A 20,622-nucleotide genomic window follows, 5' to 3' on the forward strand; every position below is an offset into this window, starting at 1 on the left:
CATTCTCATCAGGCTCTCTCCAAACCCATGTTCTTAACATGATTTTAATCTGTATTGGCCTTCTTCCTCCTCTCTATACCCTTTGTAAAAACAATCTATGGTGGGATGCATTCTCCAACAGGGGGCTGCCATCTCTTCTGAAGGGTAGCTAGCTGTTCTGAGCTAGAAGAGGCAAGGAGCAAGAATTAAATTTAAAAATTTGAAATTCCTGTAATTATCCATGTTCTTAGTACCCAATCAACAGTTATGTGAGGATGTGCTAAGTTTGATAAATTCAAGAATGACAATATCCAGTGCTTTATAACATGGTATATTTTACTTGTACCATGACATATTTGTCTGTCTTCACGACAACTTTGTGTTGTACATACAATCCATACGATTTTTCTTTTTACAGATAAGGAAACTGAGGCTGTCCAGTGAAAGTGAACTTTCCCAGAGTCACACAGCAAGGATATGGTCAAGAAGTCAACCCAGTGCATTCTGATTACACAGTTTGTGCTCTTTCCAGGAGACCACAACTGTGGCATCAAAATTCAGGGCACACAGCAAGGTCCAGCTCCCTGCTCCCTGCCATGGAGGAAACCACCATGATTAATGGAGCCCATGACGGCTGGCATAATATATGACAGACAAGTGCTCCTTGGAATTGTGACTACTAATTGTGACAGCATTTTAGTACCTATAATGTATGTTCACAAGAATCCTCTCATTACACACAGCAGTACTGGACAAGATGGTAGCCACTAGCCACAGATAGTGGTTGAGCCCCTGAAATATGGCCAGCTGAAAATAAGATCTGGTGTTTTAGGCACAGGGTTTTCAGTGCTTCTCAAATCATGCCATGAGAAGAACTACTGAGGCAGAAGACAGGCCCCAAGGCTGAACAGCCGCATTCGACATGTGTCCAGCATTAGAATGGATGAGGAGTTGTGGACGTGCAAATATGTGACAGGTAATATGAGTGGGAATAATAACTGAGGTATGGTGTGTGGTGCGGGGGGAGAGGGGGAGAGAGAGAGAGAGAGAGAGAGAGAGAGAGAGAGAGAGAGAGAGAGAGAGAGAGAGAGAGGCTCAACAAGGTGAGCTATTGGAGCCAGAAGTGCCTTTTTAAAACTTTGGTCATTATTATGTAAACAGCTGTTTGAATTCTGGTCATGTATTTGATGTTTTAAATTATTCTCAAAGCCCACAGGGCTGGGTGATTTTTTTGTTGTTACAATGGCTGTGTTATTTTCCCAAATGGGGCTTTGGATGAGAAGCTTGTTGGGGAAAGGGCTCGACTTAGCCGAAGAACACAGAGATGCTTCTGATCACCTCTTTCACTGAGAGTGTCTCTAGCTGGGTGCAGGGGTCACACTTGGGGTCCCCACTGCTAAGGAGGCTGAGACCACAGGACTGCTTGAGCTAAAGAGTCTGAGGCCAGTGCAGTGAGACCCGGTCTCAAAAATAATGTCTCTAAAGCAAAACTAGAATTCTTTGTGTTTGTTCTAGTTCAGATTAGTTAATGAAACTCAGCTGTTTTCCTCTCCTTTGTCTCCAGTGTTTTGTTGGGGCCCCCCTGAGTATCCTAGGATAACCTGAATTCCCTTCCACTCTCTTTTCTTCTTCTCTTCTTTCCCTCCCCATCTTCTCATCTCTCCTCCCCTCTCCTCCCCTCTCCTCCCCTCTGTCATTTGTTCGCCTTCTTGATTGATTTTGCAGGAGGCTCATTCAGCCTTTATGAGTTTGGTAAGTCTTGGTATCATATACCTCTGTAAAACAGAAATGAGCTCCTGGGAGGAAAGAGTGCCTCTCTACCTTGAGTCTTCTTCAACACAGAGGCATGTGAAGCGCAGCTAGAGGGACATTCCCAGTGCTGTTGTGCAGGGTCCTCCTCTAGTTACACACTCTTACGTCATGCGCCACTCTTCCCAGGGAGGTCATCTCAAGCCACATGCACTTCTCTCTTGGCATCAGGTTATTTTTGTTATGTTTAGCCTCTGGCCTTTTCTTAAATCCCACATTATTTTGTAGCCATCCAGGGAACTCAGCCTCTATTTGCAATTTCCAGAAATCATTATGGGAAGAATTTGATATGGAATTCCTTTACAATCATTTTATAAGCCAAAATATTAGGGTGACAAAAACTGGGGGTTTTCAAACAAAAACCCAGTGGCTGATAGGTTGTTGGAGGGACTGTTGACCAGCAGGAAACGTGGTAGTGTGGCTTTTGAGAACAGAATGGTGGGTCTATGTTTTTTCAAACTGCCTTCCCCCTGCATATATATTTTCTTTCCTTCTTAATACAAAAGCAACCCATGCTTGAAATCATCTGGTGATATCATTTCCCTTCTCACTCAGAGTATAAGCCATATGCTTTCCAGAGTCTATAACACTGGATGTATCATGGAGCCCTGTCTCTTTTATAACCCAATCTCTTTCTCTTTTGTCATTACTTACTCTGCTCCAGGAATTTATTGTTCCTTCACTCAGGCCAGGTATGCCTTGACACTGGGAGAAAGCTCTTCCTGATACCTCCATGCCTATCCTTTTCATATCTCTGCTCAAATATCACCTAATCAATGAATCCTTCATGATTGCCATGTATTAAAGATCATCCTTATCCCACAGTACCCTGTCTCCTTTACTCTCTTCTCTTCTTTTAATCCATAATACTAAGCAACATCTGATACATTGTTTTTTGTTGTTGTTGTTGGTGGTGGTGACCTTTCTTCTCTTTCTACCATGAGAGTTCCTTATACTGCTGAACATTGGTGGATACTTGAAAATATTCCGTAAATATATTTGCATGGATGAAGGAAGGTTGTTCACGGATTCCTGGGCATGGATTGTGCTTCTTCAATCCAGATAAAAATGAATCTTGCTGTCATTTAATTTGGGTCAAGAACCAGATACCTTGATACTTTTAAACATTTAAAAGTAAGGAGCATGTAAATTGTCTGTCAATAAGCATTTGGTTAGTAAACAAGTGTGTAGTCTAGGTATTTGAAATAATATGAAACTTCAAAAAGGAAATTAGAGTGTGGCACTATTGGAGTTTTATGTTGTTAGGAAGCCATAGGAGTAAAAGTAAGCTAGGTTGCTTTTGGGAAACCTGGAAGGACATGCTTACAGGAAGCCATCACCATGATCTCAGCTGACCTCTGCATGGAGAAGTGGGAGACTCTCAGGAGGATGTCTGAAAGCCTCCAGTAAAACCCCTACCTGCCATGTCTGCCACCTGCTGATGCCCACATCCTGGTTCACAAGTGCCATCTAAGGGGAAGACAGTCTCTTCTATCAAAAAAAAAAAAAAACCCTCAAAAAAGTGCTTCCCATTAGTTGAATTTAGCTGAGCCCTACTGGCAAGAGAATCTGGGAAGAGTGGTTTCTGAGCTTCTCTACTATGCTTTACAGAAGAGAGTTCGGAAGGGTGAAATGATTCTGATTTCAACAAAAAGTATCTGGCACATTATTCATTCATTGATTACGTAACTACTCTAATTTTGTGCTTGGTGTAATCTATTCTTTCCAACTGTTAGCCAGCTAAAAGGCTGCCATGGTGGATTTTAAGATTTCAAACTAGGCACTATAAGGATGTCCTAATTAACATCATTAGATCCATTCAATTTTCTTTCTCCTTGCCCAAGTAATACTTCTAAATGTACCTTTGGAAATGGTTGTCTAGGAGCATGCCAGACTGATGAATTCTCATCTCTCCAAAGAGAGAGAGAGTATATTTGTATTTCTTTCACTTGAAACCGAAGAGATGCTTCCCTCCAGTCCCTCGCATACTCCCATTCACTAAGTACGCTGTTCCCACCTGACAGGTGTTCTGGAAATAAACCTACACTTCCATTGCCTGCAGGTGAGACTGGAGCCAATGGGCTGGTAACACTCTGCATCTGGGTCTCAACTTTCCAATGAAAATCTGCAAATAGCTGGAGCAGGAGTGGGGGTGAGTACGAAGGGGTAATGCACATGAGAAAGTCTGCATAATACCTCACTGAGGTCATAACAGGCAAAGTAAACATTGTCCTGATTTTTCATTAGAGAGGAAATGAGGCAGAAGGACTTGGTGGGTGATGATGGCATGATCATTCTCAGGCTCACTGTCTCTCCTGGAGAGTCAGCATCAGCCCTGTTGAAAATAGATCTCATTCTGTTTTGCTCCGAGACATTGGTCTCCTCTGGTCTGGGATATATCACTACAAACCAGTATTCAAAAAATAGAACCAACGTTATCATGAATTGCATGTAGGCATTTTCCATAATCTCACTGTGTCATTTTAAAGGGCCTCCTGAGGTACCTTCATACATTGGGCTGGAGATATTGTGAGACAGTCCAACTGAAGGCAAACTCATGAACTTCTGGGTAACAGAAAGAACGAGGAGGCCTTGTTCTAGTTAGCCTGGAGTGGCCCAGCAACAGCCAGCAGCATCAGTTCATCCAGCTTCTCTTCCAGCACACCCACACATGGATTTCTTCCTGTAGAAACCCCCTTGATTTTTCTCCATTTGACATCCCCAACAGTCACTTAGAAATATCCCGACAGGAGGATCTAAGATGGCGAGCTAGAGGGAGGCTGCATTCCTTGTCACTCTGTGACCTGGGATTCAAGCAGTGGGAATACTATTAAAATGAGAGTTATTATAGGAGCCCCCACAGCTGCTCCTGGGCAGGAATCCCAGCTGTTGTGTCTGCATAGGTCCCCTGGCCTCAATGTCTGCTCAGTACCCCCAGCCACCCATCTGCACAGGACCTTAGCCGCCACTCCGTGTGGACCCCCATCTACCAGCATGGGGCTCCCTTGGTTGCTCCACCTCCATCTTGGGATACTGCAACCACTGCCATAGTTGCCCACACCTTGGAATATCAGACAGGGTCTAGAGACAGCTGCCAGCTACAACACTGCATGCCACAGAGCTGCATCTCTGAACACGCCCCTTAATGCCATTGCCTGGCCTGACCCAAGACCCCCATGTCGGAAAGCAGCTGCCTCCATCTTGAGACACCTTTGTTGCCATCTTTAGTTGGAGCAACTCCCAGCTTGGGACACTGGATGGGGCCTAGAAGTAATATCAAGGTATTTAGTCTCCAATTCCTCCCTCTCCCCCGCAGCCACTAACCCAGCACAGCACTTGCAGCTATGTGGCCAGCCCATAGCTCACAAAGCCTGGCGCTGATCTGCCCGATACAAAACAGTTCTCTGCAACAGCTGTGCAGGCCCCAGAGCACAGCCCATAAGACCTCCAGAGAGAGGTTCCTGGCTGGGAAGTAGAAAGGGAGGGGGTGAGTGAGATACAGTTTAGAGACTAAATTAGAAACCAGGAATTGTGAAGTCTACAAGTGATATAAGGAGATAAGATCAGGTGCTCACATCACACAGCGGGCCACAAAGGAGATCCTTGGGGTGCAGTCTTCCATGGGGACCAGCAAGTGCTATACCCCACCTCCACGAATTCTGTATCCAAGACCAACCCTCCACCCTAATAACCTTCACCATCTTGAGGGGGAGATATCTGCAAACAACAGACTACCCACCCATTGGATGAGAAGGGAAGCAAGAAAGATACTGAACTCCAACCAAAATAATCCTTGAATTTTCCTTTGAGATTTTTCTCTTTTCTCTCTCTCTCTCTCTCTCTCTCTCTCTCTCTCTCTCTCTCTCTCTCTCTTCTTTTCTCTTTCTCTCTTCTCCACCTTCACACCCCCAACATTTGTGAAACCAAGTACTTTTCATGGATTAGGCTACTGAGGACTGGGTTGTCTGGATAGTATATTACAGACATGTTTTACATTCTTTTAACTCTTATTTTTACGTTTTTTAATTTTTCTTAAATTTTATGTTTCTTTCTTTTCTCCTTCTACTAGCCAACTTCTTTTTATTCCTCTTTCATGCTTCCTAAGATCTAATAACTCTATATCCTCACCTCCTACCCTCTCAACATCTCATCCTACACCTCACCCCCTGTTCTCTCTTTGTTCATCATCAGAAAGTCTAGCCTCCTTTGCAAACCTACTGTTTATATGGTAGATAATAATTGAAATCATCATTTCCATATATTGTGACAAAACTGTAAACTTCTTAATAGGAGCTATTTGGTTTAATGTTGTATATTGTTTGTATTGGGAATCTGTTTATATTGTTCTGCCCCTTAAAAGAGAGTTATTGAAACCCTGCAGGGACACTATAAGCCTATAAGGCAGAAACTATAGCACCTCAGATCCGCAGGGCTAGAAGGGAAGACACATGAACAACATGAAAATACAAGGGAAGAAAGTGCCCAAAACAAATCAAGATACTGCATTATTAGAATCCATGGTGAGCACAGCAGAAGAAATTAACAGAGAAGGAGTTCAGGAAGTACATAGTTAAAATGTTGTGTGCATTAATGGATGATATAAGAGAACAAATACAGACAGCAAAAGATAATTTTGATAAGGAGCCACATAAGCAAATACAGGAAGCAAAAGTTACTTCAATAAGGAGATAGAGATTCTGAAACAAAACAAAACAAAACAAAACTAACAACAACAAAATCACCAGAAATCCTTGAAATGAAGAAAACAATAAACCAAATTAAAAACTCAATAGAAAGTATCACCAAGATCACTTGGAAAATAGAACCTTAAACAATGAAGACAAAATATATAATCTTGAAAATAAAGTTGAACACACAGTAAAGATGATAAGAAACCATGAGCAGAATGTTCAAGAATTATGGGATATCATGAAAAAACCAAATTTAAGAATTATTGGGATAAAAAAAGACATAGAGGTACAAACCAAAGAAATGAACAATTTATTCAATAAAATAATTACATAAAAATTTCAAAACCTGAAGAATGAATTGGAAAATCAAATACAAGAGCTTCTAGGACACCAAATGTACAAAATCACAACAGATCTACACCAAGGCACATTATAATGAAAATACCTAGCATATAGAATGAAGAAAGAATTTTAAACATCACAAGAGAAAGGAATCAAGCTAAATATAGAGGGAAACTGATTAGGATCTCTGAAGATTTCTCAACCCAGACCCTCAAAGCTAGAAGAGCTTGGAATAACATATACCAAGCTCTGAAAGAAAATAGATGCCAACCAAGAATCTTAAATCCACCAAATTTAGCTTTAGATTTGATGATGAAATAAAAACTTTCCATGATAAACAAAAGTTAAATAATTTACAAGTAGAAAGCCTGCACTACAGAATATCCTTGGCAAAATATTCCATGAGGAGGAAATGAAAAACAACAATGAAATCAGCAAAGGGCGGTATTACAGTAAAGAAGAACCAATCAGAGGACAAACCAAGTCAAGTTAAAAGCCAAAATAAACAAAAATGACTGCAAATACAAATTGTGTCTCAATAATAACTCTGAATGTTAATGGCCTAAACGAATCAATCAAAAGACATAGACTAGCAAGTGGAATTAAAAAAAAAAAGACCCAACAATATGCTACCTCCAAGAAACTCATCTCATAGGAAAATATATCCAGAGACTGAAGGTGAAAGGTTGGGAAAAAATATACCACTCACATGGACTGCGTGAACAAGCAGGAGTTTCCATCCTCATATCAAATAAAGTAGACTTCAAGCTAAAGTTAATCAAAAGAGATAAAGAAGGATATTTCATAGTGCTCAAGGCAACAATACATCAACAAGGCATAACAATTATAAATATATATGCCCCAAACAATGGAGCAGCTATGTTCATCAAACTCTTCTCAATTCCAAGAGTCAAATAAACCACAGCACAATAATAATGGATGACTTTAACACATCTCTTTCACTACTGATAGATCTTCCAAACATAAACTAAACAAAGAAATTATAGAACTCAATAATACAATCAATAATTTAGACTTAACAGACATACATATAATATTTCATCCATCAACAAGTGAATACACTTTTTTTTTCTCAGCAGCACATGGATCCTTCTCTAAAGTAGACCATATATTACAACATATATTACACTCTTAGAAAATACAAAATAGTAGAGATAAATTCCCTGTATTTTATAATACAGAATGAAATTAGAAATAATATAATGAAATTAGAAATCAATAATAAAATAAAAAATAGAAGCTACTCAAACAACTGGAGACTAAATAGTATGCTATTGAATGAATAATGGATTGCAGAAGACATCAAAGAGGAGATTAAAAAATTCTAAGAGGTGAATGAGAACACTGATACAACATATCAAAATCTCTGAGTCACTATGAAGGCAGTACTAAGAAGAAAGTTCATTGCATGGAGTTCATTTCTTAAAAGAAGAAAAAATCAACAAATAAATGATCTAAGATTACATCTCAAAGCGTAGGAAAATAAGAACCAAGCAGCACCAAAAGTAGTAGAAGACAGAAAATAATTAAAATCAGAGCTTAAATCAATGAAATTGAAACAAAAGAAACAACTGAAAATTTTGACAAAACAAAAAGTTGGTTCTTTAAAAAATTAATGAATTGATAAATCCTTAGCTGTAAAAATATTAATAAATTGATAAACCTTTAGCCATGCTAATGAAGAGAAGGAGAGAGAAAACTCAAATTAGTAAAATCTGTGATAAAAAAGGAAATATCATGACGCACACTACAGAAATACAGAAGATAACTAGAAATTATTTTGAAAAGTTATACTCCCAATAAAATAGAAAATATCAAACACATCAACAAATTTCTGTAGTCATGATTTACCCAAACTGAATCAGGATGATATACACAAGTTAAACAGATCAATTTCAAGCAATGAAATACAAGATGCCATCAATAGCCTATCAACCAGACTGGGGATAGTGCTTTTGTCAGATTAGGCCCTGACATCCTTAACAAGACTCCTATAGCACAAGAAACAAAATCAAGAATCAATAAATGTGATGGATTCAAATTGAAAAGCTTCTTCTCAGCAAAAGAAACAATCTGTAAGGTGAAGAGAGAGCCTACAGAATGGGAGCAAATTTTTACTACATGCACTCCAGATAAAGCACCTAAACTTCAGGATATATAAAGAACTCAAAAAACCTATCACCAAAAACAAATAACCCAATGAATAAATGGGCTAAGGAACTGCACAGACACTTCTCAGAAGATGATAAACAATCAATGAACAAATATATGATAAAATGTTCAGCATCTCCAGCAATTAGAGAAATGCAAATCAAAACTACTCTAAGATTTTATCTCACTCTAATCAGAATGGCAGCTATTAAGACTACAAACAACAGTAAGTGTTGACAAGAATGTGGGGAAAAAGGTACACTCATCCATTGCTGGTGGGACAGCAATCTGGAAAGCAGCATGGAGATTCCTTGGAAAACTGGGAATGGAACCACCATTTGACCCAGCTATCCCACACCTCGATTTATACCCAAAGGAATTAAAAACAGCATAGTGTGACAGTGATGCAGCCACATCAATGTTTATAGCAGCACAACTCACAATAGCTAAATCATGGAAGCTACCTAGATGCCCTTCAATAGATGAATGAATAAAGAAACTATGGTATATACACAATGGAATATTACTCACATTAAAAGAAAATTAAATCGTGGCATTTGCAGGTAAATAAATGGAGTTGGAGAATATCATGCTAAGTGAAGTAAGCCAATCCCCCCAAATTAAAGCCTGTATGTTTTCTCTGATATGTGGATGCTGATCCATAATGGGGATGGGTGGGAGCAGGGTGGAATGGGGGAACTATGGATAGGGCAAAGTGGAAGGAGGGGAAAGGAGGGGTATGGGGATAGGAAAGATGGTGAAATAAGATGGACCTCATTACCCTAGGTACATGTATGAAGACACGAATGGTGTGACTCTACTCTGTGTGCACCAGAGAAATGAAAAATTGTGTTCCATATATGTACTATGAATTGAAATGCATTCTGCTCTAGTGTATAACAAATTAGAATAAATAAATAATTTTTTAAGAAAGAAATACCCTGACAGAGTCAAAGACATGGACTTGGATTTATGTGGAATGTCAAATTCTTTATCTTGTCACAAAAATTGTATTACAACTCTTTTGATATATCTCTTGATAATAAATCTGCCTTTTCAGAGCTCATTTCAACATAAAGAGAACAGAAATTTCAGAGACAAGTATATACTATTCTTTTAATTTCCACATCAGTGATCTACACAATCTGGGAACTCTATTTAAAAAAAATACCTCCTTCATGAAATTTGTTCTCTCTGGACTCTGCATGGTTTCAATTCTTCCATTATGGTCCTTTGGGGATTGTAAGGGTCAGCTTGTTGTGCTCTGTCTATTCCCAGCTGATTTCTGGAGACCCTTTCCTTTATACCACCAGCAGCCTCCCTAAGCCCTCCACTCCACCCCACAGACTCCTTCTTAAGCTTCACATGCGCAATACACTTGCATTGGGATATGATGCTGACTGTCGTCCTGTCTATTATAACTCTTAGGCTTCTCAATTATGTGATCTCTTGGATCCTTCTGCTATGCTTCATTCCTCGAAACAGAATTTTTGCAGTTGCCACTTGACTGAAACATCACCATTGATACTGTAGCGACTACTGTATTTCCAAATGCAATCGGCTTTCCTCCTTTCCCTTCTGACATATTTCCAAAAGCCAGCTATCCTGATCTTTAGCATAACTACACAACATACCAACTTAAAACTCAATGATGTAAAGTGTATATTGTTGCTTAGTTCTTTGGTAGGTTGTTTGGAATTTGGTTGTTACAGGATGGATTTGCTGGGTGGCTCTTGCTTCAGGCTGGGGTGTTTTGTTTATGCTGAGGTCAGCCACATAGGTTTTCTTTATATTCCTCTCTTTCTTTTCCTATGATAAGGAAGTAAGCTGGGGCATTTTTTCCTCATGGAAATGACAGAGACTCAAGAAACAAAGTGGAAGTATGGCACTAAATTTCCTGTCTGAAATTTCAAGCCAGAATTCAATAGACAATTGAAAATGATAGCAATTACTTATATTTAGTCATTGTCAGGCTCCAGTATAGCATGTTACATAGACATATACATATTTAATCTCACAAAATGATTAGTCAAATATTATAGTTATTTCTATTTTAGAGACTGCAGCTCTGACAGTCTGTTGCCCAAATTCATGCAGCTAATTAAGGGCAGAGTTGGAATATTGAATCCAGTCATTCTAGTACCAATCTGTCTCTAAAATTCAGTCAAGGTAAGTTTTCCATAAGTAAGTTCTTAGTTGTCTTTCATCTCTATGTCTTTTTCATAGAGATAGTTGTTATTATATGAGTAATAGTTAAACATCTACCGATCCACTGTGTTTTGGCTAGTTTTATAGGCTTATTTGAATCCTTTGTATTTTAAGTAATATCTAGTTGTAGAACACAAATAATATAAAAATTAGGGCATACAATTATTTCATTGTTCTTGGCAAGTGGTTGTACATCCAAAGTATATTATGATAATATACATTACTTCCCTCTAGAATCACACAATAAACCTTGGAGTTCTTTCTGAATGTGAACTACAGACTTGTTCTAAATAAGTCAGAAGGAAAGAAAAGAAACGCCAGTATTTGCTAAACATTTTCTTGATGACAGGAATATACTTCTAGATGAATTAGATGAATATGTATACTGTCTAAATTAACAAGCTACTAGACTAGACAGTATTACCATTTTACAGATGAGTAAACCAACTACTCACTAATACTCCTAATGAGCAGCAGAGGCTACTTTTGAAGCTTCAGTTAAAATGTTAATATATTAACAAGCCATTAGCTAGTTAACCAAGTAGCCATCACTGTGGAAGGCAGAAAAGATGGGCAAATTGTGTGTGTGTGGGGGGAGTCTTTCCTTATACTAAGAGAAGGGCAGAGGGGGTTGGGGGATGGAGAGCTACTCTGTTCACTGTCTTTGCAAACGTCAGCTACTGCTCTGCATACGTGGTGTCTGGGCAGAAATGGGGAAAAAAGCAGGTGCTGTGTCTCACTGCTGGTTAATTAAATGTTGATTCCAAGGCAGCTGGTAGAATATGTGCACTATATATTATCCTCAGTTTGGTTTTTCTCCTTTTTCCTAAATCACACATTTTAATTAACCTTCAAGCCCTTGCTGGAGCTTTGAAAGAACTTAATTGGCCTGCAGGGATTGGAACACACAACAGCCAGAAAAGGCTACATCTCAGTTGTTTTCACTCTGAAGACTTATAAAATTGGAATTATTGTTTTATTTCATTCTTTGAAGCCCAGAGATACATGTGGATTCATATTTGTAACTGGCAGAAGCATCCCTGAATGCTTAAGTAAGGGTTGCAAAAAAGGTATTTAAGCAGCAGTGAATATTTAATATGTGAATCTTTCATTCATTTGGTGCCTTTGAGTTTGCAACAGGAGTTGAACATTCCAATTGTTTTTGCCTTTCTCATTGAATATGGGAAATACTGTGAACAGAATTTAATATGCATACTTTTACAGTCAGGTGGAAAATCTCTTGATATTAGAACCTCTTAAGGGATTTTCAGATATTTTTTATTTTGTCAAACAATGCTGAGAGTCACAGTCAATGTGTACATTTCATTTTCCATCTGAAAATTAACTCACAGGTATTTACTGAAAACCAATGATACAGAGAGACTGGAGCTATAGATAAACCCTTGTATTTCCTCTGCATAGAGATACACATTCTTAGGAAAAAGTCATAAAAATGGGTGAATTCACCAAAAGAGTGATGGGCCAGAGCAGAGGGGCAATAACTCATATGTTGAAAGTAAGAGACGAAAATGTTAACAAATGAGATTGAGACTGTAAGGTAGAAATTCTGTTCATAGTATTTCCCATATTCAATGAGGAAGGCCAAAAAAGAAAAAGAAAAAAAAAAAAGAAACTGGAATGCTAAACTGCTATTGCAAACTCAAAGACACCAAATGAATGAAAGATTCACATATTAAATACCAGGAAAGAGTCATGAAGAAATCCAAGTGGGGGGGCAGGTATTTCGAAAATAAAATGGTCAAAAATGTTAAGAGTTGCAAAAATGCCAAGGCAAAAATGGATGGAGAAAAAGGCACCTCAATATAATACACACATAAGGTGTGGGTGACAAATTTTCTGCACTTTCTTTTTATTTTGTATCAAAAGTTTACCAAGTCACAAATTGCTGAGTAAAAAAACCAATCCAGAATTAGTGGCTTAAAACTATACCTGTGTATTTGCTCACAATTTTGTGGATTAGAAATTTGGGCTGGACTCAACTGGGAAATTCTTTTGCTCCCCCTGTGTGGGGCTCCTGTGCATACTCTCAAACAGTTGTTTGATCAGCTGGGGGCTGGCTGGTCCTGGATGATCTCACTTAGCATCTGGTGGTTGTCATCTCTTTCCACAGGGCCTCTCATGTTCTAGTACAGTAGACCAAGCCTCTTTACATGATGGCCAAAGTGTTCTAAATGTCAGAGTAGAAGCTGCCGGCATCTTCACACGAAATCAGTTAACCGTGATTACTTTAGCACATTGTATTGGTCAAAAAAAGTCAAACACCAGCCCAACCTCAAATGATGAGAAAATAAACTCCACTTCTTGATAGGAAGGAGGACAAGTGACATTGCATGTGGTGTGGACACAGGGAGATGTCATTCATTGGAAGACATTATTTTGAGAATCTACCCTAGGATGGATAAAAAGAAACTTATAAAATTATCTTCTAACTGCATGTTTTCATGCACACTACCAATATTTAGTAACATATCAGAACAGTGGAAATAACATCGCTTCCATTCAATTAGGAAAATAATAATACAAAAGTGAGGGCATAATGGGTAAGTTATCCACAGAGTCTTGGACCTTGGCTTAAATACAGATGCCCAATTCTTGACCTGTAGCTCTATACTGCCTTCATTCAAGGAAATAATTACATTATCACCATCAATATTCTGAATTTTTGGTGTTGGAAATGAGTAAAAGTAGACCTTTTCTTCCTTTGTCAGGAACCTTTGTTTAAGGTTATATAAGGCACCATTTACTTTACAAAATTTGGGAAATGAAAAAATTGATCTATGAAGGGCCTCCTGTCAATGGATATAACCTCTTTTCTAACCTCCATTCTCTTTACCTATCTCTCTTTTTCTTCTTATTCCAAAGAATGAATATATTCTGTGCATGGTGGCACATATCTGCAATCCCAGTTACTTGGGAGGCTAAGGCAGGAGGATCACAAGGTCAGCTTCTGCAAGTGAACAAGGTCCTTCTGTCTCAAAAAACAAGAAATAAAGGGTTGGGGATGTAACTTGGTGAAAGAGTAGCCCCAGTACTGGAAAAAAAAAGAAAAAAAAGGAATGAACATTATGCACGTTTGGTATGTATGGGTGGCATTTGATTCAAGATTTATTTGTCAATAATAATTGGATACTAGATCCAGCTTGACAAGCATTAAATCTTTCTAAAGCGTTGCCATGAAAAGTCAGTGCTCAGTCCTTGAGCCTGCAAAATCTCACAATCAAAACCAGAGGGAAAATTGGGGAAAATAAAGAGCCACATGATAAGAGAAATAAAACACATAAGGGCAAAAAAGGAAAGGATCTAGCACCATCCTTAGCTCCAGCTGTGAGCTGGGCACTAAAGAAGTATGTAATCCATGTGATCTCTCTTGATGCCATGGCTACCAGCAAGACAACTATTTAACCACAATCCTACTGATGTAGAAACTACTGGTCAAAGATGTTAGAAATTTATCTAAAGTCACATGGCAGGAAGTGAAAAAGTTTTGGTTTTGATTAAAGTTTGTCTGATTTTAATGTATATATTCTTTCCATTTCACCAGGGTAGTAGATTCATCTTCACAAACGGCAAATTCTTACTTTTTAAAAATATTTATTTTTGAGTTGTAGTTGGACACAATACCTTTATTTCACTTATTTATTTTTATGTGGTGCTGAGGATCGAACCCAGGGTCTCGCATATATGAGGCGAGCACTCTACTGCTGAGCCACAACCCCAGCCCAGGAAATTTTTATTAGGAAAATCATATTCTTCATATTATGCAGGGCTTTTAAAAAATTTTTTGTTGTTGTTGATGGTCATAATACCATTATTTTATCTATTTATTTTTATGTGGTGCTGAGAATCAAACCCAGTGCTTCACACATGCTAGGCAAGTGCTCTACCACTGAGACACAACCCCATCCCCCAGGGCATTTTTTTATCTTGTAATTTATACTTTAATTCTTGTATCCATGATGATTTAGTACAGACTTTCAATATATTTCAGACTCTATAGCCATGTTTAAGTTTTTCTTCAACTGGAGGATTTTTTTTAACTCCCTTTTTATTAATCTGTGATCAGGGTAGTATAAGCACACAAATATGACCAGTCCTTCTGCTGGATGGTTAGCAGCTTGATAGGCAGGGAGATAAAAACAACTTTTAAAACAATAAGGACTTCAGTTGCTTCTTGACTGCCCATCCACAACTGTTTTGAACAAGAGATGGTCTACCTGCCCTTAATGCTAATTTTGGAAAGAATTCTCCTTAAATAAAGATAACACAAAAAACCCAGCTAATTCAATTCCTATAAACATTTCAGAAATTTCTTTCCAAAGAAGAAAAAAGATCATTTCAGGAAAACTTTGATTTTGCTAATAATTGTTTGCAATTTGGAAAACAAGCAAGGAATTATCTTTATCACTTTTGGGCCTGTTTAATGCTCATTCAGCCTTCTACTCTAGCTGTTTAATTGGCTCTCTATTTTATTTCCAAAAAAAAAAAAAAGTACATAAACCTGGGTAGTGATTTTGTTTCTAGTTCATAAAATTGCTTAGTTTAACTGTAAAAGCATTGATGTCTCATTATAATGTATGTATCTGAGATAGTCTACCTCAGTCTTTGCACAATCTTTATTTTTCATTCTTGTTATTTTTCCTTTACCCCTATAATGAGGTTCACTGACTATGGGCGATACTGAGAAAGTATGTGTGTGTCATAGGACACAAGACTGATTCTTGGACAAGTTTTCTTATGCCTCAATTCTGTTCTCTCTACTTCTTCAAAAGTCACTGGTATTCAATCTTGGGATCTCCATGATTATGGTAATATCTAATCTAATTACCTCCTGAAGCTCTATTTTTAAAGTCATAGTCAAATTAAGTTTCCACCTTCTTAACACCTCACCGTTGAGGTTGAATTTCAATACATGAGCCCTTGGTGAACACATTTAAACCATATACAAATTATAGTATAAGGGAATTCCCATAAAATTTTCAGTGGGTTTCTTGGAGAAACCTTGCAAACCACAAGAAAATGGGATGATATAATCAAAGTACTGGAAGGGGAAAAAAAACCAAGTCAAGTAAGATTGCTATAACCAACAAAACTGTCCTTCCAATAATCAAAAGCTGAGGGAGATCATCAGGACTAGGCCTATCTTTATAAGAAATGAAACAGGGAGTCCTTCAAATTGAAACAAAAGGTTGTTAGCAGCATGATAGCATATGAAAATGCAAAGCTGGGATATTATTATGTAGATATTTTGGTTTTTGTCAATGGTTTCTGGCCCATAATTTCCCAGGGCAGGCCCCAAACTGGAACTTTTCTTCCCCAATGGGGTTCATAGAAACCCTAATCTTCTCCTATTTTTCTTTCTTGGAGCTGGCCCTAAAGAAATTCTTTTACCTATGAATATATAAATCACTTTTAATTCTAGTGTGGAATTTAAAATGCAAGCCCTCAATCTGTGCATCTAACACTATCTTTTGGTACACAGTGTAAGAATTGAATTGGATTAAAGGATGCCCAGCTGATGTGTGCTGCTATAGAACTGAAGGCTTCTTCCTGGGAAGGAGAATGTATACTTATCTTGGAATCAGGTGAATTTTCTGTGTTGAATGTGATGTGAGAACAAAGGGAAAAATAGGCACTTTTTTTTTTCTAAACACACAAACTGTCTGGCAAAGGTAAACATACAGACAATTATAAAATTCTATAGTGTTGTAATGTGGATGCATAAATCACTTTTAATTCTGGTATAGAATTTAAAATGCAATAACAAAAATAATATAAATGTATGTTAATGAATACGAAATATAAAAATATGTAATTTGTAACATCAGTAACATTAAGTCGGTGTGGGAAGTGTAAGGAAGTGTTTTTGCATGTACTTGAAGTTGTTATTAGTTTAAAATAAATAGTTACAATTTTTAAATATTTTACATAATTATGGAAAACACAAAGAAAATATCACTACATGATATACAAAAGGAAACAAGGAGTCAAAGCTTGCCACCACGCACACACACACACACACACACACACACACACACAAAAGCCCAGTAAGATACAAATAAAAATAGCATAAGAGAAAAATAAAAACATAGCTGCAAGATATACAGAAAACAACAAATTGACATTAGAAAATCCCTACCTTTAAGTAATTAAGTGCAACTGGATTAAACTGTGATCAAAATGCATATATAGGCTGAATGGATAAAAAAATATTAGTCTATATTCTGTCTATAGGAGACTCATTTTCAATTTAAGGATGCAAGTAGGCTGAAAATGAAGAGATGGAAAAAGGTATGCATTCAAAGTTTAGCCAAAAGAGCATGGGTAGCCATATTTAAACTAGACAAATAGACTGTAAATCAAAAGTAATTAAAATTGACAAAGAAGAAATTATATAATGATAAAGATCAATTTATCAGGAAAATATGACAATTACAAATATATATGCATATATATATGGGATGATATAATCAAAGTACTGTATATATATATATATATATATATATATATATATATACAGCTTGATAAAGTTAACACTGATCAACTTGAAGGGAGGGATAGACAACAGAACAACAATAGTAGGAGAGCCAATACCTCACTTTTAATAATGGATAGAACAATGAAACAGGAAATAAATAAGAAAATAGAATTTGAACAATACCATAGACCAAGTGGACTTGAAAGACATGTGTAGATCACTCTATCCAACAATGAAAGATCATTCTTCTTAAATGCACACGGAGTAGTCTGGCAATAGACCACATGGTAAGCCACAATAAAGGTCTGAACAAATTTAAGATTGGAAATGTACCAAGTTTTTTTTTTTTTAACCATGAAGAAAAATTATAAATCAGTAGCAGAAGTAAAGCTGAAAAATTCACAAATATGTGGAAATTAAAAGCATACTCATAGTAATCAGTTGAAGAAACCATAAAATAAACTAGAAAACAAGAGCCAAATGAAAATAAAAACACAGCATACCAAAATTATGGAATAAAGTAAAATCCACACAAAGAGGTAAGTTTATATTGGTATAGGTTTACATTAAATAAGATTTAAAATCTGTAGCTTACCTGTACATGTCAAGGATAGGATGAATGAAATAACAAGGTTATAGAAGAAATAAATGAAATAGAAAATTGAAAGACAGTTGGAAAAATCAATAAAGTCAGGATTTTTTTTAAGGATAAACAAAATTTAAAAACCATTAGCTATACTAAGAAGAGAGAAGAATCCTAAATGAAAAAAAAATTACAACTGATATCACAGAAATAAAAACAATTGGAAGAGATTAGAATACACAATCACATGCAACATGATGGACAACTTAGAAGAAATGGATAAATTTTTAGAAATGTGCAACTTACCAAGACTGAATTTTGGAGGAACACTAACAACCCTGTAACCACTGAGGTGATTGAACTGGTAATCAAAACCATCCCAACAAAAGAAATTCCCAGTGTTGGGTGGCTTCATGGTAGATTGTGCCAAACATTTAAAGAATTAACAGTAATCCTCTCCCAAAAAACTAAAAAGGCGGGAACACTTTCAAATTAATTTTATTACACCAACATTATCCTAATTCCCAAAAACAGATTAAAGGTACTTTTAGAAAATAAAGGTGATGACTATTCATGGAAAAATCCTAGCAGACCAAATTCCACAGAAGAGTGAAACATTTATACACCATATAGTCAAGTGGGATTTTTTTCTATATTTCAAGTTACATGAAAATCAATAAAAACATTTGCACATAGTGATGGATGCCTGTGATCCCAGTGACTCAGGAGGCTGGATCAGGAGGATCACAAAGTTCAATACCAGCCTGGGCAATTTAGCAATACCCTGCCTAGAAATAGAAATAATTAAGTAAGTAGATAAATCAATCAATAAATAAAAGACTGGGGATGTAGATTAGTGGTAGAGCACCTCTCGGTTTAATCCCCAGTGCAAGAGGGAAAAAAAATGAAGAAAAGAAAAAAGGGGGGGATGAAGAAAAGAGAAAAGAAAGAAAGGACATTCATTTTGGGAAGTAAGAAGTTAAATTATATTTGCAGAGGACATAATATTCTATGTAGAAAACCAAGTACAGAAAATGCTGTTAAAATAATTGGAGTAGCAGAGCTGTGACAAATCAATAATCAAATTTCAGTTGCATTTCTATAAATAATAATAAATAAGCTGAAAGGAAATTAAAAGACCAATTTTATTTATAATAATACCAAAAAGAAAAAAATAGCAATAAACTTAAGCAAGGAGGTGAGAGACTTCTGTATTTAAAAATAATAAAACATCACTTAAATAAATTGAAGAAGACACAAATAAATGGAAAGCTATCCCATGTCCCATAAATCATAAGACTTAGTATTATGAAAAGATTTGTTGTGGTTTGGATATATAAGGACCCCCAAAGGCCGTGTGCTAAAGGCTTGGTTGCTGGCCTGTGGTGCTATTGGGAAGTGACAGAAACTTTGAGAGGTGGAGCCTGGTTGGAGGAGGTGGGTCACTGAGAGTGTGTCCTTAAAGAGCATATCTTGTCCTTGGCCACTTCCCCCCACCCCTCTCTTTCCTCTCCACCTGAGGTGAACAATTTTAGTCCAACATGCCCTTCCATCATGACACATCATCTTATCTCCAGCTCCAAATAATAGGGTCAGATGGCCATGGAATGAACCCTCTGTAACCATGGACCAAAATAAATTTACCTCCTTTAAGTTGTTTTTCTCAGGTATTTTGTCAAAGCAACAAAAAGTTGACAAACAGAAAGAAAATTGGTACTGAAAAGTGGGGTCATTGCTGTGATTATATCTGATGATGTGGTTCAGAAGCCTTTGGAACTGGATTGTGGAGAAGTTTTGAAAGATTTGGAGAGGTAGGGTATAAAAACCCTAAATGTTGCTGGGGATGTAGCTCAGTTGGTAGAGTGCTTGCCTTGCATGCACAAGGCCCTGGGTTCAATCCCCAGCCCCACAAACAAACAAACAACAACAACAAAAATCATAGAAGTTGTAAGCAGCACTTAATGGGTGATTCTAGTGTGAGCTCAAAATACCAGAAAGCTGATAATGCATACATTAAAGATTGTGTTCATGAGATTTCAAATGGGAATGAGGGCTCTATTGGGAAAAGGAGTAGAGACCATTCAGTTTTGGCAGATAACTTGTCTACATTTTGCCCATTCCCTTAGAATTTTGTGTGAAGCTGAATTTAGAGGATGGACTAATTAATTGGGCAGAGGAAATTCAAGATAGCAAAACATTCAAGCAGTGGTGTAGGTATTACTGACTGCTTTTAACCAGGTTTGTAGTGAGATTCAAGAGCAAGAAGCAGAGCAGAATGATTTGAAAAACTTGAAGTTTGACCAGGAAAGGAGCATATTTAAAGTCACAGTGCAGGAAGATGT

General features: G+C 37.2%; 1 non-coding gene across 1 annotated transcript; it reads left to right on the forward strand.

The window, feature by feature from the left end:
* The first annotated feature begins 20,115 nt into the window (after positions 1 to 20,115).
* On the forward strand, positions 20,116 to 20,192 carry Trnaa-ugc (transfer RNA alanine (anticodon UGC)). The gene has a single exon. It is a non-coding gene; the product is annotated as a tRNA-Ala (tRNA).
* The last annotated feature ends 430 nt before the right edge of the window (positions 20,193 to 20,622 follow it).

Source organism: Urocitellus parryii, chromosome 2, assembly GCF_045843805.1.
Source record: "Urocitellus parryii isolate mUroPar1 chromosome 2, mUroPar1.hap1, whole genome shotgun sequence".
In the NCBI taxonomy this organism is placed as follows: Eukaryota; Metazoa; Chordata; class Mammalia; order Rodentia; family Sciuridae; genus Urocitellus; species Urocitellus parryii.